Source organism: Vanellus vanellus (genome assembly GCF_965231255.1).
Source record: "Vanellus vanellus genome assembly, chromosome: 6".
In the NCBI taxonomy this organism is placed as follows: Eukaryota; Metazoa; Chordata; class Aves; order Charadriiformes; family Charadriidae; genus Vanellus; species Vanellus vanellus.
Genome location: NC_138911.1, coordinates 21,178,552 through 21,205,990, shown reverse-complemented (window position 1 = coordinate 21,205,990; position 27,439 = coordinate 21,178,552). Strand labels below are relative to the sequence as shown.

General features: G+C 42.0%; 1 protein-coding gene across 2 annotated transcripts in view; it reads right to left on the bottom strand.

The window, feature by feature from the left end:
• PPP6R3 (protein phosphatase 6 regulatory subunit 3) overlaps window positions 1-19,144 on the bottom strand; it is a 68,479-nt gene extending 49,335 nt beyond the window's left edge. Inside the window, exon 1 of one of the 2 annotated variants that reach the window (XM_082485253.1) lies at window positions 19,052-19,144. The gene's annotated coding sequence lies outside the window, so the exon portion shown is untranslated. The remainder of the gene's footprint in view (window positions 1-19,051) is intronic. The other variant, XM_082485252.1, reaches the window with a different exon arrangement.
• Between the last annotated feature and the right edge of the window lie 8,295 nt (window positions 19,145-27,439).

Sequence of the window (27,439 nt, the reverse complement as noted above, 5' to 3'; positions counted from 1 at the left end):
TTGCTTTGTAACTCTTCCAAAGAATTGGAGGCTGGGCAGCAGATACACCTCCTGGCACAAAATCAAAACACTTTAAAACATGTTTCCTGTAAAACAAATAGAATAACCACAACAGTGTGTCTAGATGACCCTTGATTCTCATTGTAAGACCAAAGCATGGCAGAGAAAGAAGATAGTGCTACAGCAGGGTGGGTTAAAAGACCAAGTTAGAAACAGCCACCTAGAAAGTAGTCAAAAAAAGCTGCAAGGAAAGGGAAGGAATGGCCACAAAGTCTGAACTGCACCAGGAAAAGCAGCTTAGAAAGCGGTGTGAACCTACAGAAATCACGTAAGTAAGCCTTTAGTGGAAATCAGGAACATGAAAAACTTAAGAGCATTTAGGAACCACTTAAATTTTAAGATAAGACTTTACAGGTGCAGAAGCTAAATCTACTGCTGTAGGAGAAGTTTAATAGTTTCTTACCTGTTAAACACAAAAAAATTTTAAAAATTAAAAAAACAGAATGATCTGTATTCTCTCAGGCTCCTTGCCCATTACCGGGTATCCTGGCAACAGCAAAAAAATCTTTCAATCTACAGTATTAGCAGATTAGCAGGACTGAATTAGGATTGAATTAGATGAAGCAGATTTCTTCCTACAACGACAAAAAAAATATTTTATAATTTAATACTGTTAACAGGTTATACTCAATAGCTCAACAACTGCATGAATACTAAGCATCGCTTTGCAGGGAATAGGACACATGAACTGAAGGAGGAAACAACTCGCTAGGAAGAAGAGTGTAGCACACTCTGAGAATAAATTCAAAAGCAGCTTGTCACCTGAAAGACTTATTTTTAAGCCAGCTTTAAACAAACATCCCCCGTTACTTTTGGGAGACAAAGGAAGAAACTTCATTGCCTCAGTGAAACAAAACTGCCTTTATAATCTGCACTTGACTGTGAAATCTAACACGAATCCAGACTATTTTTTTTATAAACTATTAGCAATTTCATATGAAGTAACATTTTCAGATCTAGGTGACCTGAAACACCCATTACTAGAGTCTTTTGCAGCAGTCTTTTCTATCCTCACAACTATTCTCTTGTTGTATTAACATCCGATTTATCCACAAACCCCCACAGAAATAAATGTACAAGCATTAAAAATGTCAGTTATTTTGGCATAAGTCTGTATAAACAATTCAGCCAGTTTCAATTTGAAATCAGTTTCACTTAGAAAAAAACAATACAGTCCACATAAAACAGCTGATTACTCTGTAAGTCTGTAAGACAGCATTTGGTCACCTAAAACTCATCATTAAAGACAATCTCTCATTTTAATAGTTTAATTCTTTCCATGTAAAACAAAGTAACATTGAAGACCTTAATTAGGTATCCATAACTGACTTCAGAGTGACACTTACCTGTCTGTGCTTTGGTCAACACCAAATAGGTAAGAAAAAGCATCCTATCAATTGACACTTCTTTCTGATGTAGCTGTTTCTGGCAGCCGTAAAACAAATTTCTAATACAAAAATTCACCTTCCCTTTCCACTAGTTACAGAGGGCTTTTTGATTTTGCTTTTTAACACAGGTTTCAAACCAGACAAGACTTGTTTCTTTTGGGAACGTGGATAATATTGTTAATGGAAAAAAAAGTAGAATTACAAGCATCTAAGAAGGGTAGCAAATATAGTAGCATGCTCATTAATTCATGTCAGTGACTATCTAGTAATTGGCTGAAAAGCTCTATCAGCATTTGTCACAAATCTATCTTCAACTGAAAAAACCCAAACCATGCACCTCAAAAGCATTTCAAGTATTCTGCCAAAGAGAATAATTTAGCTTTACACCTTCCATGTTAAAGAAGCTGTGTCTTCAAAGCCGTTTCTTGATCTTTGCAGATGATTTAACAGATAGCCTTTGTCAACCTAAAGATATATACTACAAATAAATTCCTCTTCAACTAAAAGAAAACTCTTACATTTTAGTTAAACAATCACCCAAGAAGTGTTTTTTCTTAGCTTTGTTAGGGCTAGTCAGTTTTGTGGCTTGAAATACCATGTTCCTTGTTATCTCCAACAGTCTGGAACCAAAACCCACCACATTTGCATTTTATTCACAACAGCACAAAGACTCCAAGCCTTAACTTACACAAACACTAAACACAACTTTCTCTAAGGCTATTTTAGTAACCAACATAGACATGAACTGAAGGTCAATGTATTTATTACATTGACCATAATACTTTCAAAGGTCACATGTGTTTTTCATCCTTAGACCTTCAGGTCTAAGTGTCAAGTAGATTTGCCAATACCTTGTGAGTCAAGTGACTAACTAGAGCAGAAAAAGTAAGCTAGTTTAGTGGACTTAGTTTGCTTTACTGAAGTTTCCTTGGTTATAATTTCTGCATTTCAAATGCACAGCTATATTCAAAAGTAGAGCTCCAAGAAGGGAGAAAACATCACTTCCTCTATGTCATGTGGGAACAAAAGCAGCAGCCTGCTTAGCTTAATGCACTTTCAGAAGAGTTCACAAATTCTTAAGGTAACTGTCCACATAGATTGCAATTGCCAGTAAAACTATCCAAATGAAAACCACTATTATTACTCTCGTTACAAGGATGTCTTTCTGATATTTCTCTATTCCTCCTTCTGTTTGAAATGAAAACTTCAGTGTCTAAACACCACTGTTTAGCACCAGAACAGTCAGCTTCTGAATTCAATACAGTAAGATTATATAGGAAAATAAAAACACTAGCGTGATCAAAATTAACAAGATACTAGCAGTGCAAGTATTATAGCATACCCCGGGGAGGGTGTTCCACCAAAAGCCTCCTCTGGTCAATCAGGACTTTTTTCAGTCCACCTCAAAATCTACAGGAGTAGAGAGTCTGGTTTAAAGAATGACTTCCACTCAGTTACACAGATGGTTTATTGGCTCTGACTGTTCCCCTCCACAGCACAGATTAGGTATTGAGAAGGACTGCAGTAAGGATAGAGGGAAAAAAAAAAAAAAAAAAAAAAAAAAAAAAAAAGAGAAAAACCACAGAAATTCTTTCCTTAAAATAAGAAATAGAATCAACTCATTGGATAAGTTTCAAAACCTATTTAAGTCTGGCTTTCCTACATCCAGGGATGGGTCACATCCAGCAATAGTTCAGTCACATTAACATGGTATTTCAGTCAGGGAGAAGTGGGGCCATGATGGAAGGTATCAAAAATTTAAACCTGAAGATAACATGCAAAGGCAGGAGCAGGATGGAAGTATTGTCATGTATACGTACTACATTCAAGTATAGAAGTATTAAACCTTTCACCACTACAACATATCCATGCTCACACATTATCTCGTATACTTGAAAAATAAAGCAAGGCACAACTATACAGAGTAGCATCCATCCTCCTGTGATGTGCAACAGCACGGTAAAGCCTGTTCTAAAGTATTACCTGATGAACTTACTATTTTAGATAGAGAAGTTAACCACAGCTGCCATGAACAGGACTAAACAAACTTTGTTAAAGCCTGCATGGACTACGACTTGTCTACTTCCAAAACTGTCCCCATGCATCCCTACTGGCCCAAACACTGAAACTAAACAGGTCTCTGCTTACAGAAACCAATGCAACATGTGTGCATCCTAGTAAAAAAAGTACAAGAATTGCAAGCTACTGAATAGAGCTGTTCTTACAGCACTTCATTCCACACATTCAAAACAGTAACTTATATAACCTACTATATCTGAAATAAAGTTGCTATATAAGACTAGGTTTTTGCGATGTAGAAAAACCTTAGTGAAAAATTCCAGTTTCATTTTGTAGCCCACACACCCCCATCATGGGGGCAATTAGTTTGATAAAACCACTAGCAGAACACCAGCATCTTTTGGGGAATAATAAAAGTGTCAGGATTGCAATTAATAATGGGAACCACAAGCCACTGCATGGTTTAGTTCTATTCCCTCTTTGGGCCATATTGTACTTGGAACAAGCGCAAGTGTTTTTTATACAACACTGTGCTTGAGTGAAAAACATATTTCCCCCCCATACCTTTTCCACTGGCTTATCGGCCCAGAGAGATTCCCCAGTGAAGTTAGTCTAGCAATGCAAAACTGTTTAATGCTGATGCTCAAGGCACAGCCCTGTGAAATCATCATTTAAGAATCATTATTTTTCCTTACCACACCTCTCGAAATGTCTGGTGGGAAAAATAAAAATAATGCATCCTCCTTAGAACACTCAGGGCTTACTACAGAAGTTAATCAAGTCCAGATGCAGAAAGAGCAAGGGTCTGTCAATCACCAGGGCAGCATGGCCAAGGAAGAGGGAACACACCATCAAAGACAGGGCAACCACAATTTGTCTCTTCCATCCTCGCCCCAAATTATATCACCTCAGGTCTGTTGCAGGATGGCAGAGTAAAAGTTCTCCTGAATCTGATAAATAAGAACAAGGCATGTAAGGCTGAATTTGGACAATTCAACATCAGTTCTACTGTCTCAGCCACCAGTGTAAATAAGTACTGAATTCCTGTACTACTATGGAAATGCGATGTTTTTGCTTGAACATTTAAGGAAAAATTGTTGTAACTTAAGGAGACAAAAGTTAGATGTACCAATTTTAGCAGAGGTTTCTTTTTCCAGTCAGTACTGTCAAGAAGTGTGTGGGTTTGGATATTTTTTTCAAGTCTAAGACACTATCATCAGATCACAGGGACAGTTCACAGAATCACAGAATTATCAGAGTTGGAAGGGACCTCTAGAGATCATCTAGTCCAACTCTCCTGCTAAAGCAGGATTGCCTAGAGCACATTACTCAGGACTGCATCCAGGCGGGTCTTGAAAATCTCCAGGGAAGGGGACTCCACAACCTCCCTGGGCAGCCTGTTCCAGTGCTCTGTCACCCTCACCGTAAAGAACTGTTTCCGTGTATTTGAACGGAACTTCCTGTGTTCTAACTTGTGCCCATTGCCCCTCGTCCTGTCACTTGGAACCAATGAAAAGAGCCTGGCTCCATCCTCCTTCAACCCACCCTTTAGATACTTGTATGCCATGATAAGGTCTCCCCTCAGCCTTCTCTTCTCCAGGCTAAAGAGTCCCAGCTCTCTCAGCCTTTCCTCATAAGGGAGGTGCTCCAAGCCCTTAATCATCTTAGTTGCCCTTCGCTGGACTCGCTCCAGCAGTTCCCTGTCCTTCTTGAACTGGGGAGCCCAAAACTGGACACAGTATTCCAGTTGTGGCCTCACCAGTGCCAAGTAGAGGGGGAGAATGACCTCCCTCGACCTACTGGCCACACCCTTCCCTATGCAGCCCAGGATTCCATTGGCCTTTTTGGCGACAAGGGCACATTGCTGGGCCATGGATAATTTACTGTCTACCACAACCCCCAGATCCTTCTCCTCCAAGCTATCTCCCAGCAGGTCAGCCCCTAACCTGTACTGGTGCCTAGCATTCTTCCTCCCCAGGTGCAGGACCTTGCACTTGGTTTTGTTGAACCTCATTAGGTTCTTCTCTGCCCAGCTCTCCAGGTCACGCTGGATGGCAGCACAGCCCTCTGGGGTGTCAGCCACCCCACCCAGTTTGGTATCATCAGCAAACTTGCTGAGGATACACTCTGTCCCCTCATCCAGGTCATTAATGAATATATTAAACAAAACTGGACCAAGTATTGACCCCTGGGGGACACCACTGGTTACAGGCCTCCAACTAGACTCTGTGACGCTGATCACAACCCTCTGAGTCCTGTCCCGCAGCCAACTCTCAACCCACCTCACTGTCACCTCATCTAGCCCATGGCTACACTGGCTGCACTGATGCTGTGCATGACTTGAGCCACAGCTTTAATTTTCAGCATTTCACTCAATCTGCCCCACTCTACCCCAACCAGATGGAACATCGCTGAAAAAAAAGAGTAGACTGGAGATCAGAAGACCACTGTTTGAACATGCTTACCAGTATTTGGCAACAGTTTGATTAAGAGTTCTTTAAGATAGTACCAGTAGCAGTGCTACTAGAAGGCCATACAGCTGTGTCAGACACTTTCCTGTACCAAAGCTACTCAGCCCTCTCACTTTCCTTAGATAAACCTGAGTACAACAGCATGCTAACTGGCCACACAGCTTTTGAACCCAAATCACTACTCAGCATGGGGCACACTAAACAAAAGCAGATGCATAACTGGCTTGGACATTTCTAGCAAGGCACTGCAATGTACCATGTAAACATACCCATTTTTCTCTGAACAACCTTTAACTGTTCAGATAAACAAGTTCATCCTCGTTTGCACCTCACTGATTAGACCTTGAAAGTCGGATGCAAATCAAATTTTGAGGTGCATGAAAATATATGGAGGTAAAAGAAAGCTGCTTACTTCAGCAACTTCTAACCAGGACACCAGAGTGTTATTTCTGTACAGACAATGCACTCAAGTCTGCTATGAGCTTGCTTTCTTACGTAAAATCTTAGTCTTGCTAAAAAGAGATCACTCACAGTTCAGAAGTGTAAGTCAGCAGCCTCTAGGAGCACACCAGTGTTCTGCCTCCTGAAGCTCCAGTCAGCTATAGCAGCTGCCAGAATTAGACCAGACTCTTGCATTAACATAGCAACTGAAAAATTAAATATAAAGCTGTTTGTCACTTCTTACTTGACTCTTCACTTTCATTAAAGTTCCTTGGACCTGTTGTTCGAGTAACCTGCACTTTCATTGCAGGTTACCTGAAGTGCACTAGTTAAAGGCTGCGGGCAAGATTACCTTCCTGCTTTTCTTCACGCTAAGGTTTACAGAACCATTAAAATAAGTTTTGACAGCTGCACATTTTCAGGACATCAGGCAGGACTACCCTTTTAATTAGCATATCAAGAAACAAGCCACTAAATATATTACCTATGATTACTGTGCTACCATATCCTGTGAAAACTGACAGGAGTAATCAACCCACCCTGCACGTATACACAAGCTAATACTTCCCTAAAATGACAGTATCATAAACATATTTTGCTTTTCAAACTGAAAGTTGGAAACCCTAACGCTCTTTAAAGCAGCTGCAGGCATGATAGCATTAAAACAAAAATTGAAGATACTTCCTCTTTTAATCTTAATTTTAAGTGGGTTAAAATAAGTCTTTGATTTTTATTTACTCTAGGGGAAAGACTAATAATTTGACTTCACTTACCAAAAATCTTATGCCCCATCTATATTTATTTCTACAATACTACATTTTTATGTTTATCAATACAACCCCTAGGACCAAAATAGCAAAGGTATTCCAATGTCAAGCAAGAGAAATAAAATACAGCAGCAGCACCTGGACACAAGGGAAGATATGCCACTTTACCATACTTGCTGACCCAAATATTGGTTGCATTTAGACAAATGCTTTTATGCCATCTGGAATCTTCCCTAGCTTAGTGCAATGTTACAGCTTTAGTTGAGACTTTAACCAAGTAAGAACACTCCCCTTTCCTTCACAGAACATACACTGCATATTTGGAAAAATAGTCTATAAAATCATTTCCCCATCTCTGCAGATATCCTAAGGATTAAGTTAAATAGTTGTAAAATAAAAATATTTTAAAATATATGGAAAGTCAATTAAGTACTGGATGCCAAACAGTTAGGTTACCTTATCACTCAAAGATGAAGACAACTGACTGGACATTCATATCCCCACAAGCATTTTATATTACAAAAAATAGGGGGTAAAATGCTAGAAAGCCCCCTGTCCCATGTTATTTAAACAACGAGCACGTAGCACTACTTAGTGAAACTACAGATAGAAGCATGACTGGCTTTACTTTTCTGAGAGACTTAGCTTACAAAACTAAGAAAAATATGTTGAATGAGAAGATCTCACCAAGGCTCACATACATAAATTTAATGAATGACTACCACTTTTATTTGGTTATGTGGAAAAACAAGTTCTAGAAGAGAAATTAGAAACCTGGCAATATAATGAAAGATCACTGAGAAGGTGTTTTGCATGTAACAGTTTCAAGTGGCTATTAAGTTAATATTATCTTTCTTCCTACCTCCCCCACTCCCCAGGCAATTTATATTTTGGAGCAAATCACTCCAGTAATCCGAGTTTTGCCATGCTGTGCTTTTCAAACCATGCACATTGCAATTATACCACATTTTTCAGGCAGAGATGCCTCTGTTGCCTCCACTGAACAGAAGTATGCCTTTCCTTTGTGTCCTGGTTTGAGGTGAAACAGAACTGTTCAGTAATTTTACTTTTCAGCTAAGCCTCTAACTAACTGAACTCTTTGAAATTAACAGCATATTTTTTTCAAGTGTCTACTCTCAGGGTGATAACACCTGACTGTTTATAATTTATGCCAAAGAATGGAATGCAGAGGCGCTCTTGCTTATACTTATTGCTATAACAACCAAGGGCAGCTAACTTTGCTATCTGGCCCATGGGAGGGTCAGAAGAAGAAAAGCATAGAGGGGTCACACCTGGGGGGAGGAGTGGACAGGACAGGTTATCCAAAACTGACCAACAGGGCATTCCATCCCATCTGTATCATGCCGAGGGATCAAAGGGTCAGCTTTTTTTTTTTTTCATTCAGTGGCCAGCAACCACTGAATAACATCCAGGACTCTGTCTGTTCATGTGCCTTTGATCCCAATCCATGCATTCCTGAATCCAGACCCAGAATCCAGCTCCCATCCATTGCTGAGTCCAGACGGCGACTTCCCCATTGCCTGCCGGTGACATAACTGTCATCCTGGGACCTTGATATGGTTTTGTATATTTAATTATTTTATTTTTATTTTATTATTAATATTTCATTAAAGTAGTGTAGGGTTTTTTTCTAAACTCATATGTCTCTTTCTCGCTCTTCTTCCTCTCTCTTCTGGGAGAGATGGGGGAGTGCATGTGTCAGTCATTTCAGTGGCCAGTCCAGCCCAAACCATGACACCATGGAACTCTATTTTGATGGACAATACTAGAAAAAAAATAAAAATAATCAAGATTGCTTAACAGAATAAGCCACCTTCTCCCAACTGCAACACGCATCCTACTTATGAAAAAGCCAAAGTTTTATATGGAAATGCCAAACCTACTCTGTCTTCTCTGTAATCTTCAACATAATCTTTTCAAAGCTCTACTTTAATGCTTCTCTCTGGAGCATCAGAAGACTATGTTTGTTACATAGCGTCTTTCAAAACTCTATTGTAGTTGCAAGTGGCAAACTACAAGGCAAGTCTCTACCTCAATGACTTAGTAGCATTTCTTAACAAAACTGTTTTCAAAAGGCAAGTACTTTCATATTCTAAATCTTTACACTGAAGTGATCATCAGCTGTGCAGTATCATAATTGCACTAATACATACATGCAAACAGAGTTTAAAAAAAAGCCATTCAAGCAGCATTTTTAGGGATACAGTGTTTTGGAATGACCCTTATTTCAACTGGCTATATTTCCTGTCTTGTTTTCTTCATGACCTTTCAAGACAGGACTACACCACAGTAATTTACCAAAGTACTTCTAGCATTCATTCCTTCTCTAGCTACCAATATATCTGACAATAGAGACCTCTTGCACTGCAAGAGGTCTCAACTCTCACAAGAAGTGTTACTTTACTAATTATGTTATAATTATTCCAAATGCAAATTAATCCAGTTACTGAAAACCACATTGATACTTTATAGTTAACGAAAACCACATTAATATTTCTGTGCCATACGCCTGCTCAAGGGATTTGAAGAATAAAGTTTCAAAGAAAGCAAGCCATTTAAAACACTAGCTCAGAACTTAAAGTGGTATTTATAACGGCATTACATTGCCCTAAAAAGCAATACTCTACTGAGCAGAAACTTAGAAGTCAATTTACTTAAGACCTGAACTTCAGTCTATCCTTTTAAGTAACATTTAGGGTTTCATGCAGATTTTGACAAGTAAGTGCTACTTCCATTCCATGAAGTGAAGCCATTAGTGTGGCAAATGGCACAGAAATTAACTTAGTTTGAAGTGCTTGAAAGTCTAGAAACAAAAAACAGACAACACCTCTTTCCCTCCCCAATTTCCCTTTCTTTATTTTCAACTTCCAGAATGCTTTTAGTTTTGGGGGGATGGATTCACTGGCTGTTGCTTGCAGTTTTTCCTATAATAAAAAAATTGAGATCACTTTTATCAACAAAACCCCACTTAACACTAAAACACATTCACCATTTTTACTTGCATTCTGCTGCTTAGTAGTTCCACTATATAATATCAGTTACCAACTCACATTTCCAGAGAAGAGTTTAATCTTCACACTCATATCCCCAATAAATTTAAAAAATATAGACCCTGAGATAACCCATAATCCCTCCCTCTCACGAAGATGAGATCAGTACCTAGTTCCCAAATTTTCTATTGTATCTATTAATAATTTAATTCTTGGCTGCATGGGACTACAACTTCAACATGGGAGGGGTAAAAAGCAACCCCACTGCATTCTAGTCTCCAGCTTTACAGCTAGCCTATTTCTCTGCCGAGTGCAAGTTAAATTTCAGAATTCCCAAGTCTAGAGAAGGGGAAGACTGGACCCGTGTATTTTGAAGAAAATGCTATTGTACAAACATTAACATCATTGCTTTCTGTTACACCTTAAAAGGAAGGCAATTTTCTATAATGAAAAAGGTATCAAGACACCCATGGGTGTTTCCTATATAACAAAGGATATCAACCAACCTATGGGTTTTTCAGAATTTAAATCTTTTTTTCACAGACACCCATGTACATAAGAGATTCAGATTTTTTTCTTTTTGTCTGCCTTCAATATCCCACCTCTACAATTCCAATCTGGGCAACTAAATCCCCTATTCAATAACTGAAGAGTTAGGGATTAATTTGTATTTATAAATGGCATTTTTAAAGCAGAGCATCCAAGCCAGGTGTGGCTGGTTCTCAGTTCAGCCATGCCAAGGTTCTTTTTTGGCTCTCAAAATAAATAAAATGGAAGTACAGCAGGAGAGCATACTGGAACAGACAGCCACAGAAAAAAAAAAAAGTACGTGCCCATCTATGACAGAAATCATACATTGATATAGGACAATCGCACCTGGCACAACTAGTGAGGAATAAAAGCAATCAAACATTTACAATGGGTTGAGAAAGAGTAAAGTTAAGTCCAGTCCCCAATCACACGTTACTGGTCTCCCAGTGAAATTTTAAGCTTTTGGATTATAACTGACTCCAGAAGAGAGTCTTAGCCCCAAAAAGACTAAAATTACAGAATTACAGACAGCTTTCATGATTAGATGGCAAAGTAGATCCCTTTTAAGTGAGGACAGGCATCCCGTAACACCACTGGTAAAGCAACAGGAAAGACTCAGTAATCTCAAAAGGAAATGTAAAGTTTTTGTAAGTATGTAACAGTTAAAATTAAGCACTGACTGCTACTATCAACTCACAGCCACAACAGCAATCATCTTTTCTTACAACCTGCAGAACTCGACAAGTTGTGCAGTGGTCTTACATCATCTTTTATCAACTACTGGCTTTCTATCTGCCTTGCCTTTAAATCCTCCTCCATTTCCCTTCTTTGAAGCACCACTTGTTAAAACAAAAACAGCACACTAATCACTACAGTAAAGGCATGCAGCATTAAAAGATCCTTTTTTTTTTTTATGTTGACCATTAAGAAATACAGACTTCTCACTAATGTTATCTTTACCACCTCCTTTATCAGACTTTAATCTAAATACAATGTTCAGCATACAACATCTTTTTGCCATTAAATGTGGCTTGAAGCTATAACATAGAGCCCAGCATCGAGTACACACATAGAAGGATACTTTGATGAATGCTTGTCACAGCCAAAAGGAAGAACTGACTACTTCACAGCCAGTTCATTCTAACTTCTACAGCTGTCACTCACAGGCAGGAAAAAAAAACACCAAAATTCTATTAGCCCTCAGAATTGCCATGAGCAGTGACAAACTCTTCCTTCATAACAGCCAGAAAGAACGCAGGAAGATAAACATGCAATACAGGAATATAACCCCTATGCTGTTGCAATTTTCAAATGGACTTCCATCTGGAACATGTGCTGACCAATATCAACATTAAATGGAAGTTGATTTCCTGTAGATGCAAACCACTTAGAACATCTGCAGGACACCCACCTACCCAGAAGTGGGTCTGTTCCTGCCACCACTACAGCTTTGTTTTAGCAGTCTCTAGATGTTCCATCCTTTTTCAAGATGTTTGGTGACAGCAGCTAAACTTCTCAAACAAATGTATTCCACTACTTACTATTTTCTAGAAGAGTTAACTTCCAAAGATACTTGAATATCTGGCAAGTCTGTCAAGGCAGTAACAGAAGAAAATGTGAATTACTGTAGTTCAAACCAGTCCTAAAGTTTCCAACTGAGCTCTTTAGATTGGAGACTGGTCAAAGTAGTACATGGAAAGTAAGAACAGAATACAAAGACAGCCCTACGTCTGCTTTAAAGGTAAGGTTACAGTGCACTTCACAGGAAGAAGAGTTTTTCCACCAAGAACTTAGCTATGATTTTTGCCCTACTGTAACTTAGTGTAAAAAAAAAAAAAAAACAAAAAAAAAAAAAAAAAAACACAAGACTTGGTTTCCACTATACTTACACAAAATAAAAACAAATAGTATTGTATTTTTACAGTGAGAAACGCTAACTGTATAACCACTCTGGTACAAAGGTGCAAAAATCCACCCTATGGAGGCAGCAGCTAATACTCCTTTCACAATGCAAGCAGCACTGAAGTAATATCAATTTGTAACAAGCTAAGCCTTTAGAAATGTCTATTACTCCCTTGTTTTCTGCTCCAACTCAACCGCTCCAACCAGTTACAGTATAATGGAAAAAAAGAAAAGACGTAATCACATCTGTACTAGCATTGCCTATAGCCACTGTATAAAGTACTACTTGAAATCTTATTAACTTGCTTTTGATTAATCTATCAATTAGGGCACTACTACAAGTGAGAAATGTGCATCAGCTAACTGGGTACTGCTTCACTCTTCTAGAGTACCATAACATACATTTACAGAAAGCATCTTTCTCTCTACTACTAGTTTGGGAAATAGTGAGGTTCACTCCAAAAACCTCCTCTAGAAGTTAAATTTGCACAACAGAATCTTACTTCGTATACTCAGATCCTGTTAGAAATTCTGCCCATGGTCATTGAAGATGAGGACTGTGCCATTGCATACCAGGGACAAAAGCAGCCTAGGATTCACTTGATAGATAGTAACAATGAGAATGCTTTTAGTACTGGAATTGCTGTATTCTAGAACTTATGTAATAACTCAAACAATTCACTAGTTTTTACCATAAAAAAATAAAAATTTAAGTCTCCATCCTCAATCCCAACCAAGTTTTGTTACCAAACTGGAAATCACATGGCCCTTTCCCAGGACCTGCTTGGTCATCATAAAAAGGCTTGAGTTTTCTTCATGTTTAAAACTATCGTTTGGCACAACTGACAAGAGCTGGCCTAGTGCTTGTTTTCCAGAAGACACAGTAGACATAGGATGGAGGCCATGTACTCCATCACCCATGACACAGAACGCAAAGACAAGGATTGGGAAAATGGAGAACCGCCCACTGTAGGTGAAGATCAAGTATGAGACCACCTGAGGAATCCGAAGGTGCACAAGTCCATGGGACCTGATGAGATCATCTGCCAGTTCCCTCAGGACCCGTGGATGTAAGTCACTAAGCCACTAGCTATCATATTTGAGAAGTCGTGGCAGTCTGGTGAGGTTCCTGCTGACTGGAAAAGGGGAAACATAACCTTATTTTCAAAACGGGAAACAAGGAAGACCCAGGGAACTACAGACCAGTCAGTCTCGCCTCTATGCCTGGCAAGATCATGGAGCAGATCCTCCTGGAAATTCTGCTGAGGCACACAGAAAACAAGGAGGTGATTGGTGACAGCCAGCATGGCTTCACCAAGGGCAAGTCATGCCTGACAAATTTGGTGGCCTTCTACAAAGGGGTTACAGCGGCAGGGTACAAGGGAAGAGCAACTGATGTCATCTACTTGGACTTGTGCAAAGCATCTGACACTGTCCCACACGATACCCTGGTCTCTAAGTTGAAGAGACATGGATTCGACAAATGGACCACTCGGTGGATAAAGAACTAGCTGGACAGTTGCACTCAGAGTTGCGGTCAACTGCTCGATGTCCAAGTGGAGACCAGTTATGAGTGGTGTTCCTCAGGGGTTGGTACTGGGACCTGTACTGTTCAATATCTTTGTTGGTAACACGGACAGTGGGGTCAAGTGCACCCTCAGCAAGTTTGCCAATGCTATCAAGCTGTTTGGTGAGATAGACATGCTGGAGGGAAGGGAAGCCATCCAGAGGAACCTGGACAGGCTGGAGAGGTGGGCCCAAGCCAACCTCATGAAGTTCAAGAAGGCCAAGTGCAAGGTCAGGGCAATCCCAAGCACAAATACAGGCTCAGCGGGGAATGGCTGGAGAGCAGCCCCGAGGAGAAGGACCTGGGGGTGCTGATTGACAAGAAGCACAACATGAGCCAGCAATGTGCGATCACAGCCCAGAAGGCCAACCATATCCTGGGCTGCATCAAAAGAAGTGTGGCCAGCAGGCCAGAGGAGGCGATTCTGTTCCTCTACACTCTGGTGAGACCCCACCTGCAGTACTGCATCCAGCTCTGGAGTCCCCAAAATAAGAAGGACATGGATCTGCTGGAACGCGTCCAGAGGAGAGCCATGAGGATGATCCAAGGGCTAGAGCACCTCCCCTATGAGGAGAGGCTGAAAGAGTTCAGCCTGGAGAAGGCTCCAGGGAGACCTTATTGCAACCTTCCAGGAGCTAAAGGGGGCCTACAGGAAAGCTGGGAAAGGACTTTTTACTAGGGCATGTAGTGATAGGATGAGGGGGAATGGCTTTAAACTAGAAGAGGGCAGGTTCAGATTGAACATTAGGAAGAAGTTTTTCACTTTGAGGGTGCTAAGGCACTGGAACAGGTTGCCCAGAGAGGTTGTTGAGGCCCCATCCCTGGAAGTGTTCAAGGCCAGGCTGGACGTGGCCTTGGGCAACCTGGTCTAGTGGGAGGTGTCCCTGCCTATGGCAGGGGGGTTGGAACTTTATGATCTTCAAGGTCCTTTCCAACCTAAACCCTTCTATGATCTCCCTGCAAATGCACAACTTAGACTGCATTTGAAATCATCAGATACTTAGAATCATCTCTTTCAAAATGAAATAGGAATGTTCTTAAAACTTCCTTCAAGGAAACTAACCCTCAAATTTCTCTACAGGGCAATTTCTGCTTGTGCATACATACATGTTTATTTTTTTACTCAGTTCTGCCTCCCTTCACATTTTAACCAAATGCTCACTACCAATTTCATAGGTGCTCTTAACCATTTTGCCAACATGCCTAACAACATACACCACCACTCCAGAAGAGTGTATTACAGCTTCACAGTTCCATTTAACACATTCCATAGATTCTGTTACTAAGCATTCCAAGCAGAAGAGGAAAAGATTTAACAGTATTAGGGGATGACCATACACAGTAACAGCAAAAAGAAAGAACAGTCAAAAGCATTAGGTAGAAACTTTTTCACCCACTCCAAATCACATATACCACTTCAAGCATGCTTCATGGCACTTTATAGAAATAAAGGTCACAAAGAGTCTTGTATTTTACAGTAACAGATTTTTTCCCTAGTATTGTGTGAAGAACTATTCCATAAACATACAAGCTGTTAACAGCTTACACCAAATGTCTTACCAATCCTACCAATTCAGTCTATCCCATTTCCTGACAAGTGTCCCAAGCTAGCTATAGAGCTGCATATAATGTCCAAGAGTAGAAAAACATTTTACTTGAGTTGCTTAGTAGCCTTTGGTTTCTAAAACAGATGCTGGCCCCTGACACACCACAAAAACAATTAAACATGTTATACAAAGATTTCAACATTATGTTCATATTCTCTATGCATTTTCTGATTGATCTTTCAGGCTTGCCTCCCACCTCAAAAGTATCAGGATCAAATATGATCACTAAATAGTTTCCCAAGTTCTTTGCTCTCTTCCTCCAACTTAAAATGAGACAAGCAAAATATTATTTCTCATTTATCCCTACTTGTTTTATCATTGTGGAAAGTTTGCCAAAAACAATGGCTCCACATCTTGCTCTTAGGTAATCCAATCAGTCTTCTAGAATTTGGATGTGTTATCTACTTTGAGATAACACACTATTCCTTAACCTGGCATATAAAATAACAGAGTACAAAGCAACCTTAAGGGTCACAGATGAAGGTGCTACTATGAGAGCCAAACCCAGATGACAGACAGTATGCTTAAGACATTCTACCTTAATACAGAAAAAGATTACTATGCTCATACTAGTGCCTCTTCTGGCCAAGCAGAAAAGCCATGGTTTCCATCATAACTTCCAAAGGCCATAAATTAACCCAGTTATATGCAAGATGTGAATATACATGCCTCCTACCTACAAAGATGTTGTGTAGTATGCTGGAATACTGAAGCCAGAAAATGTCTTACTTCAACATACTGATACAGAGTAATCTTAACTAACTACAGAATTAAGTAAATACTTCAAGGCTCTTTAAGCACTTGGACAAAAGAGGACATCAATAGAGAGAAAGGAGAGTGGACCAGACAATTCTTCAACATGTTTCTCTCTTCTGACTGTTTCAGTCCCATACTGGTTATTTTGGAGTCAGCTCTTTAGCGCTTCATTCTACATGCATTTCAAACTTAAGGTGAGTAGAGAAGCGAAGTTGTTGAGCCATAACAAGAGGTCATTCTCCAGCGATCTGTTAATATTAAAACTACATACATAATCTTCTGCTTTAAGACTGTTAAATTCAGATTCCATTCTATTAATTCACTTGACTTTCACTCCTAGAACATTATCTGATCCTCTGATTGCAATAGCATCACCTCTGTTAAGTGTAAGATAGAAGGGCTCTGAAGGAAACAGTCATATTTTCTCAGTATCTTTAATTCCATAAGGGAATAATTATGGCTAGTTAATTTATATTTAAAAGAATCTCAAAATATTAGTCACAGCAGTTTACATATAAACCTAACTTGCTTGCAAAGAAGCTATAATGAACTGCCCTACTTAAAAACATTCCTGTTAAACAGGCCGCTTTTCCTGAATTTCTAAACTACAACTTTCATTTTAACTCAGTGTCTTCCTTAAGTTCATTGTAAAGAGACCTCTCCAGTAGTTCTTCTGGCCAAAATAAAATCTTGTAGTATTGAAAAATAAATTCCTTTAGTAACTCAGAAAGCACTGGATTCAATACTGCATATGCATTCTGCTTTTCACACAGAAAAGCAAATAAGGAGTATCACTTATGTTCAAGCTATACTGTAGACTGAGGCAACAAATCACTTTAAGTTTACTTAAGTACTTAGAACTACAAACTGTCGAGAAAAAAACATGCAGACTAGATATCACATTTGCATGACGCCTCATTAACACGTTATACACTGAGAGATAATTCTGTAGTGTTCTTTTATATTTGTATAATAAAGACTCTGGCAAGCTACAGTTAGTCCATACTGAAAACATAAATAAATAATACAGAGCTAAGTAATCACAGAATGTTACTAGAATGTACGTTGCACTGAAAATACACATTGCAGTTCGAATAAACGCAGTAAACTCTTTGGAACACTGGAACAGGGAGACTTCCCATCTTTTAGCACTCCAGGAAAAACAAACAAACAAACAAAAAAACACCACCACACACATATATTTCCATAGTTCACAAGCTACTTTATAATACCTGGAAATTTTAAACCAGCTTAATATTCATCAATTAACAAAAAAAAAAAAGCCAAAAAACCTGCCTTCGACTGAAGGATATTTTAGAGCTATTTATTTTTGTTGTCAATATATTACAAGGAACACTTCCTAAAGCTATCCACCCACTCCTAAGTTTTCTGTATTCTTCCACTCAGAACACTTTTTTAAAATAGCACACCCCTATTCAAAGTATCCTACTGTTCCAACTTAAACATTAGCCTCAGTTGTATATGTCACACAAAACTATAACACTAATTCCCTCTTACACTTCAAGAAGTTCTTAGCGACTAAAGCAAAACAAAACCAAAAGAACTGGCAGATTCAAACTCAGATTATGCCAAGTGTATTTAACTGAAGTTAAAGCTTACCCAAACACTGCTAACCTCTTAAAAAATCTAATTGAAAGAAGCTGCCTTGTTGAAAGCAAAACAAACAAAATCCCCACAAACAACCCACCAAAAAAAAAAAAAAAAAAACGGAGGGGAGGGAGGGGAGGGCAGCGTTCTCACAAGAATAGCGAGGCACTGATTTTAAAGACGGAAAAGGAATGCAAAGTCAGCTATCAGCAAAGGGCTTATCTGTTTTATTATCCGAGAAATACTAGTAAAGCCAGAACAAAGTTCTGTAAGCTACAGCAACAGCACAAGTGACTGCCGAGGGAGGAAATAGTGCAGTCAGTTTCCCCCATTCCTACAAAACACTTCACCCATTGCAGAGCTCCTCCGGTCTACCGGGAAACAATGCACCCCCCACCATACTCAACCGCGCCACGACCCTCTCCGCGCCGCACCAGGCCGCCAACACTCCGCGACCAGAAGCTGCCGTGGAACGACCGCGGCGCCCCCACCCCTCCACAGCTGCCGGCCGGCTCCCCACCCGCGACAAAGCGCCGCGGACGCCAGGAAGGAGATTCAGGGCAGCTACCGAAGGACCCAATATCACGGCCAAAGGAAGAAAGAGGCAGCGGGCCGGCAGGGCCCCCTCCAGCACGGCCCGGCCCTTCCCCACCGCAGCCGCGCCGTGGCCAGCCGCACCGTGGTCCGCCGCGCCTGGCCCGACCGCTCCGGACTCAGCGGTGCGTATGTGAGGGGGCATCACACAGGACAGACCCCAGCAGCCCCACCAGGCCCCGTCCCAGCGGCGCCTGAGGAGCGTCCAGAGCCTCCCGCGAGGAGGGGAGCAGGCGCGCCAGGCCCGCGCCGCCACAGAAGACCCGCCACCGGAGCGCCGATCCGCTCGCAGCGGCGGCAGGGAAAGCTCACCGCTATCCCGCCCATACCTCGGCAAGCGCGTTCCCCCGCCACAGGCCCCAGGTTGCCTCCACTCAGGCGGGAAAGCCACCGCTTGCCACCATCACCGACGCTCCAAGATGGCGGACATATCAGCTCCTGCGAGCCCTCCTCTCCCTCCGCCCCGCCTGCCAATCATACCGCCCCGGCACCACCCTCCTCCTCGGCTCGCGCCTTTCTATTGGACTGTGTGCGAAGCTCAGCCTCTTACTGGCAGTTTGGTGGGTGTCAGTCACTCAGCTACGCGACTGCAACAGGGTCGAACGGGGATGGAGGCGGGTTCTCGGGTTCCTTTTGGCCAGTGAACGCATGGGGTGGGTGCATCTCGCTTCCCACCTTCCTGACTTAGCAACAAGGAAACATCACCGTGACAGGCGTTTCTCTTGCCCAATAGAAAGAGCAGCTTTCTTTTAAAAATAAACCCTTTCCTCCCAATCGAGAGCTGAGGCGCTCAGATCCGGCAGGAGGCCACAGAGGGAGGGGTAGGCGGCTGTGGTGGCGATCTCCCCGTATCCTTATCCTCTATGCCTCACCATTGGCTAGCGCGCGGAGCCACGCCCCTCAGGGCACGGCGCGGGCGCCAAACTGCCTGACAACAAGTCGCTCGCGCGCGCGGAGGGAGTGCAATGTGGCAGCCTCGGCGGCGGCGGCGCCGGGGAGGAGAGAGAGAGATGGGGGTTGGGGGTTAACATTATCGAGGAGGGGAATTAGCTCAAATGGTAGAGCATTCGTTTATCATGGGAGATATAGTGGGATCGAGGCCCGTATTCTCTATGATTTTTTTTCTTTTGCTGAGCCTCTGTGTGGGCGTCCATGGGAGCTCCAACTCCACCTAAGAACCGGCAGTATATTTTAACCGAAGTGCACCAGAATAAATGTGTGTGAAGGCCAGGGCAGGCCATGGGCCCTGGCCCTGGCAACCCTCCCTGCATCTGGCCTACATACCACATGTGCTGGCTTTGGTGGCAGCTTCGTAACCCCACTTGGCCAAACCCTGCTGGCAAGGACCTCTGCTTGAAAGCTCAAGAGACAAACAGCTGAACAGGCAGCCTCGTGTGCTGCACAACTGGCAGGGAAATACCTATGACGGGGTGTTTCGTGCCCTGTGTCTTAGAGGCACAAACACATTTTGCCAGCCAGGGTGCCTGCGGCCTTCCCTCACAAAGTCTCCTGAATTACCTTGGCCCAAAAATGGTGGTGACCTCTCTGGGCAGCCCTCCAGGTTTCAAAATGTCACTGGCAGGATGACATCCCCATCCCCAGAGGAGACCACCTGGCTGTAGTCAACAGCGCTTCATCTGTGGGCAGTAGAGCATGTCTGGCTTCAACAGGTTTTGCCTGGTTTTGGTGGATTTTTGCCTGGCATCAATGGGTTTTTCTCTGGTTTCAATGTGGTTTTGACTGGTTTTGATTAGTTTCCACTGCATATGGCTCTTGAAGAGCTGGGGAGGATGCTGATTGGAGGTGACACCAGCAAAGCAGGGGGTGCCAAAAATGTCTACTTGCACCCTGGGGCAGCAGTACCAGTCTGGTTGCCACCTACAACTATTTTTGGTCCCCCCCCTGCCCAGACCCACCTCAGTTTTCCCGGGAGGGAAGGTGCAGCTGAAGGGGGTTCTGCTGAGCCTAAGTCACCATGCCTGACCCAGCATGGCAGTTCTTCCCTTTACATTTTGTGTGTTTGGTGTTGTGGTTTTTTTTTTTTTTTTTCAAAAAGTTTAGGGTTAGCAATGATGTTTATGTGTATAAAATGTCTGCCTACCTGTGAATGAAGGTGCATGGAGGGACCACCATGCAGAGGGCAGAGTTACCTCCTAGAGCAAAGGGAGAAGCTTGTCTGAAAGTCCCAGCTCCCGCACCTCCCATCTTCTCCCCATCTCTTCCCAATATAACAGAGCCAGGAAAGTGTGTTGTCCTTATCAATTGACATCATGGACTTGTAAACCACTCCCTTTCTCAGAGGCTTGCTCCATCAGGGCGCTGCAGCACCATGACAGCATGGCCTTAGCAGCTCTTCATCAATGTGTGTAAGCAGGTAGCTGAAGGGGGTATGGTGCTGTCCAGGCTCTCCAAAGTTCATTTTCTATCATGCCCGTTTCTCTTGCCCATGAGGGTAGTGCGTGCTTTCTGTGAATGGTGGCAGAGAGCTCTGTTTTATAACGATTAAGTGTGAATCATGCATGAGGTAATTTTTTTATGCTTGTTCTGATAGTTACTGGTCATAATATGTTTAAGAGAAACAGGTATGTTATGGTTAAGGCAAGGAGTTATTTATTTATTTATAAAGGGGGAAGAAAAAACAGATAGTTTAGTGATAGGGTAGTTCTTGTGGGCACCTCATAGAGCACATGAAAACTGAAGGGTAGCACAGATTGTTGTGTTAATTTCATATACCAAAAGAAGGGCAACAAAATGCATTTCTTTGACTTCATTATGAATCAGAAATCAAAGATAAAGCAACTCCACTTTGAATAATATATCTTCACATCTTTCACATACTCATCTGACATACAAAGTTAAGATCAGTACAGCTGTACTTATTGCAAATCAATGACCAGCTCAGCAGATCTGCTCCCATTAAAACAAAATTATTGATATTACAAAGAGACATAAATATTGAGGGTGCTGCTGCAGAATGCAGCATCTGTTTCAGGAGAGAAACAGCTAGTCAAGCTAGAAATGGGCTCAAATTTTGGGCTACAAGAGTAGGGAGCCTGTCTCTACATAGAACATCTTTGAGTTGTTTTGTGGATAAAGGGAAGATGTCATAGGTAAAGCTGTGTGCTTACCTTTCTGTGTATACCTCCTTTTCAGAGTAAGGAGTGAATTTTGCCCGCAGATCAGAGCGAGTCCACATCTTCCACTTCACGCTGGTATTGTGTTCAGGAACTTTAAAGTAAGATATAGGCTGCTTGGGGTTCCTCTGCTTTTTTATCATTTTAAATACAGAAAAATAGTTTAAGATGCTTGCTTCCAAAAAAAAGGTAGCCATCAGGTTTATAATAGCTACAAACAGCCTAACATATCCTGGCCTTTGTGCTTTGTCCAGGCAGTCACACGGCAGAAACTCTTGTCAGCTGCTCAGGTGCTTGGTTTCATAATGCCCATTGCATAAAAGGCTGTACGCAGTGTCAGCTGTCTTTTTGTTCCTACATCTTTCCTACCAGTTGACCAAACTTTGGCTCCTGTGCTTTCTGTAGGCATTACTGGTTACCCCAAAGATTGAGTCACTGCACGCTTTACACTAAGACCCATTCTTGCTCACATTACCCTTCAGCATATGATGTCACATCCTTATTTCACAAAACCTCTGTGAACAGAAGCCCTCCTTAAGATGTGGGTCCAGTGGGTTGTTTCCATTAGAAGGAGATTGTTGGCTGCCAGCTCAGACACACGATCATCCTGCCTAAATAAGTTAGTAGAGCCACAGCAATTATGGATGCACGTGATCTTAATGTGTTGCAAACACATGGTAAAAATGCAGCAGCATGAAATATATTTGGTGGTCCACAGTTATGCAGTTAGGTCTCTGAGTGTAGAGCCTGGTTTTGTTTTCTTTTTCATGCAAGCAGATTTATTTAGTAAAATATACAAAAATGTTTATCCTTGAAACAATCAGCATGAAATGGGACATTGTTTCCTTTTTCATTATTTCAGCTAGTGCTCAGTCCAGAAAGCTCTCTAGACTGTATTTGTTCCACATCTATTTTAGCTGTCTCCTTTTTCTTTTCTTTCACTGTATCTGTTTTTTGTTTTTGTCTTCTTTTGTTTATGTCATGACACTTGCATGTTCTAGCAGTGAGTACCAGCACTGGCTACAACAAATGGGGATTTCACAATATAAAGTGTATAGAGGCAGTTCTGGTTGTATTGTCAGTGACAGTCTGTAGGAAAGACATTGCGCTGGAAACTGTGAGCAGGGAGATAATAGGAAAGAATGGTCTATGGGTTTAAATAATGGATAAAGGAGAGTACAGTGTTAAATGGCATTCTCAGGACAAGCAACTAGGTTGTTAAAGGGATGATGAGGTTATAACCTTTAGCAAGCACCAGAGGTGGTATCTAGAGAGGGGATTAATAGTTTGAGTGTAGACCAGCTACTCCAGTAAAATGGTTAACTACCTAGTATAGTGTCCATAAGCATAAAGCTTGTCTTCACAACAAAGTAGTGTTAAATTGTGCTGTTGTTGACACATCCTATATCCTGAACAAATGTGCCCTGCATGTAAGGGATAGATTTCAACTCAGAAGGGGCAGGATGATACACACATCTGATTTTTAAGGGCTTTGTCACCACCATCTCAATTCTGGACAGGTTTGGGACATCACAGGCACTGTTTTTGTCTTATACAGTTCCTGTCAATGTATTTCTAAATCTTGATTTTGTGTAACTATTTTTTAAAACTACAACTGTCCAGGTGATACTACCATTACCATATAAGTTGGTAGTGCTAGGGTGCTGCTGCCTCAGGGTAGAAACACTTCATGTCTACAAGGAGGATCTCAAAGCACTACTGAACAGTTAGGGGAAATGAAGAGGTTATGCGGCTTGCCTGATGTAACACAGTAAGTTGAACCAGAGGCAGAATACTGAAATCCCAGTCCTTTATCCCTGGGACTTGTGTGCAAACCTGAAGACCTCCACAGCATTCCTATACCTGTGATTACAGCCAAATCAGAAAAAACCCTAGCCTGCTTTGGGTGGCTGTAGTTGTTAGTTGCTGGCAGGGAAACTCTGAGAACTTACAGGCATGATCTGTGACCTGAAGCTTGATAGTATTTTACTAAATGGGTTGTTGCTAGTATTGCAAATGTCAGTATCTTAACTTAGTGATGGCTGCTGCCTTGGGCACTTCCAGAGGCAGCCACTTCTGATGTATTTCTCTAATCATTTGAGTCAGCCACTTCCTCAACATAAAGTGGTATGCAAATAAGAAAAATAATCAGCCTGCTCGGTCACCATTGCCCTGTCAAGTAATGCTGAGCATGTTTCCTCACTGTGCACCGTTAACCCCTCAGCCATAACTGCTACCACCTCCTGAAGCTGGTAGGGGCTTGTGGACCGCACTGCACAGATGCCGGGGGAGCATTTGCTAGGGGCTGCTGTGACTTACCAGCTCTGCCACACCTTGGAGAACAAGCTTGTCTTCCCAAGCAGTGGCATAGCCTGCCAAGCCAGCTAATCCCGTGGCTCTGCAATTGCTAGATGTGACATCAGAGGAGGGAAGGTAGGACTCTACCCTTTCAGCAGCATTTCACCCCTAGCTGCTGCTGCTGCTGCATAGCCGTAATGTCAGACCGTGAGCATGTGGGGTGTGTTTCTGCTTCAGCTGTGCAAGGATGACCATGGTCCTGTCCCTACCAATGTGTTGTCTTCCCTTTGCCCCTCCAGGACAGGAGGGGACCTAGCTGAGGGACCTTATGAAGAGTTGTTTCCAGTTTGTCGAGCTCGCAGACTTGGGTTTCCCCACAGGAGCAGTGAAACACCTGTGCCTCCAAGGCAGTGGGAGCACCTGTGTACAGGGCTGGAGCTGAACCTCCCCACTAGCAACATCTGGCCATTTGATCATCTCAGGCATAAAATGAAGCAATAGTCTAAACTGGTTTTAATCTGATTGTAGTTAACTCTTCTAAGCACAGACAAGTTACACTTAGGAAACAAACTAGAAAGAGTGGGACAATTGGGTGCCTTGCACCAAAGAGTTAACAGCTGTGTTAACACTAAATGAATATTTGTAAAGTAAGATCAGCTGAGACACAAACACCTCTGATTTAACCATAGCCCTTACAACATCCTTTATCCCCCTTACAGTCCAGGAGAGAATAAAGCCCATTAACAAATTGTAATGACTTAATGTTTAGCCCAACATCTTATTAAAATTGTGAAAACTAAGTAGTTTTAAGAAGTGGGAAGGAGCATTTCTGAACAATGACTTACTTCATGGTTGTGCTCCTAAGGGTGAATGTGGATGTTTGGCTGTACCAAACCCACAAATTAATCCATTTATTTGAAACAAAATGTTCAAATTCAGTTTTCTAATCTCATTCCCAGCACTGATCCTATTAGCATTTCTAAGGCAAAGCTGCTCGGAAGTAGGATGGGACCTCCATACCTACTGTGGCCCTGCTGGATAGAGCATAGGCATGGAGGGAAGCTTTGGCACCAACCCATTTGATTTTCACCTGAGCCTTCTGTGCTTATGGCAAGGCTTATATCAATACTGGTGGTCCTCTCTCCTCACATATTTTCTCCCACCTGCCCAGCACTAGTAATCAGGGTATGTGACCTGGGAACAAAAATCAAACAGAATTTGTCAGCTTTGGTGATCAGTGAGCAAGGCGGCACAGCGTGGGCACAACATACAGATTGATGGGCTGTGTGAGCCTGCTAGATGGCCAGAGGAGTGGGGACAGCTGTCCTGGCTAACAAACCCCATCCCTCTGGGCAAGATGGTTCTCACATTTTTTCAGAGGATGTTGGAGGCTGGCAAGGTGTGCCAGTGATATGGGCAAAGCACAGACCAAATCCCTAATAATAAACTCAACTGGGCTCACTAGCATGAGCTATGTGCTGCTCCTGCTGAAGGACTTGTTGGTCTGAGGGTAGGAAAAGGCAGTTTTAGGGAGCAAGGGAGCAGCAGTTAGGAGATTCTTGAGGTGGTGAGCCCTAATTACAAAGAGATTGGTAAGGTGTGTGGAGGGAAGCTAAAAAGGAAATAACTTACAGGAGTTATAGGTTCCTTAGGTCTGGGATATGACTGGACAAGGTTGTTGCTTGCATGAGGTTAGTAGGAATGTGTGCCCTCTCTCTGGGAGGTTGTGCAAATGGAAAAGTTGGAAATTGCTGAAGGACTAGTGAAGTTGGCAGCTGAGATTTATTGAGAGAGTAAGTGAGTTTGAGGCAGATTCTGGTAAAGTCTCCAAGTGCTGTGAATTCATCACAAGGAATTCATTACACATGGGGGTGGGGAAATTTGAACTTTTTCATAGATGAGCAGCACATGGGGAAGTAGAAGGTGCTGGCCTTCTCTCCCAAAAAAGCATTGCAATAAGCGAGGGGGTTGCTTTGGCAGGAAAGAGTAAAGAGATTCACAAGTGTATCAAGAGAAACATATCCCTGTTTTAGCACCAAAGTCTTCCAGTGAGCCATGTAGGAGAGGGAAGACTGCCTTGAGAGGAAGCAATTAAAAAGTTTGTTAACTGTGATGAATACAGAAAAAACTACGGAAGTCTACAACAGGACTGCGTCTCCATAGAGGCAAGAAACCCCTGTACTGGGAGCTAAAGGGCTGTTCAGGCTTGTGTTTGCCCCACTTCTCCAACTGCACTCAGGTAGACAACAATTACATTGCCATTGATAAAAGCCTGCAAGTATCAGCATGTCTGATTCACCTATAGAAAATCCTTAGAGGATTGGAGACCATGATGTCCTTTATCTGTTAAGGGCTACACAATGTGCTAGGAACAGTGAATTTGTAGTAAAGAGCTGTGAGGAATCTTTTGTCATGTTTGACTCTGTCCTGTCGCCACATGCGTAGTATACGGTCCTTTTAAATGGTTTGAGCTCTCTGCGGTATCTTTGTGTTTCCATACTGTGTTATGTGCGCATATGTATACGAGGTCTTTCTTGCATGTATTGCACAACTAGGAAACATGGTTATTTAGCTGAGTACCTCTTATGACCTCTTCCCATCCATTTTCTAAAAGAGCAGAGGAAACAGTGATGGGCAGAACATGGTCAAAAGCTGTGCAGCACACGACAACTTGGCACAGTTTGCTGGAGACTCCTTGTACCTTATTATGTGGTAAAATGGATGCAGAAATGGAAGCCTGATGATCCTGAACATTGCTCCCTGGTGCTGCCACCGACCCCATGTGTATGTCAGGGTGGTTTCCTCTGAGCAATGACCTGTCATTTTTTTTGTACAGATAAAAGGGTTAGATGTTTACAGTTTATCTCCCATTGAAACATAACACTGTTTATTAGAATTCATGGGGAACAGGGGAAGACCTGGTTACATCACTTATTAACATCAGAACCAAATTGTGGTCTAATAATAAAACAGATCATACTGTAAGCAGAAGAAATAATGAAGTATAGTTTCCAACAAACATTTGAGGCTAAAACCGAAGTCTAGGGATAAAGGTGAGCAGAACTTAATTAAATATCCATTAAACAATTTTCAGACAAAATACACTTGCAGCACCCTGAGCAGACACAGAGAAATTGCCTTCAATGGCTGGACTACAGCAGCGTTCATCTTTCTCTGGTCCTGCTGGCCTGACAGGAGGTTGGCAGAACATACCCACCCCAGAAGAGCTTGTAATCTGGTGGTTATAGGCACACTTGAGAGGTGCAGGTTGAAATTCCCATGGGC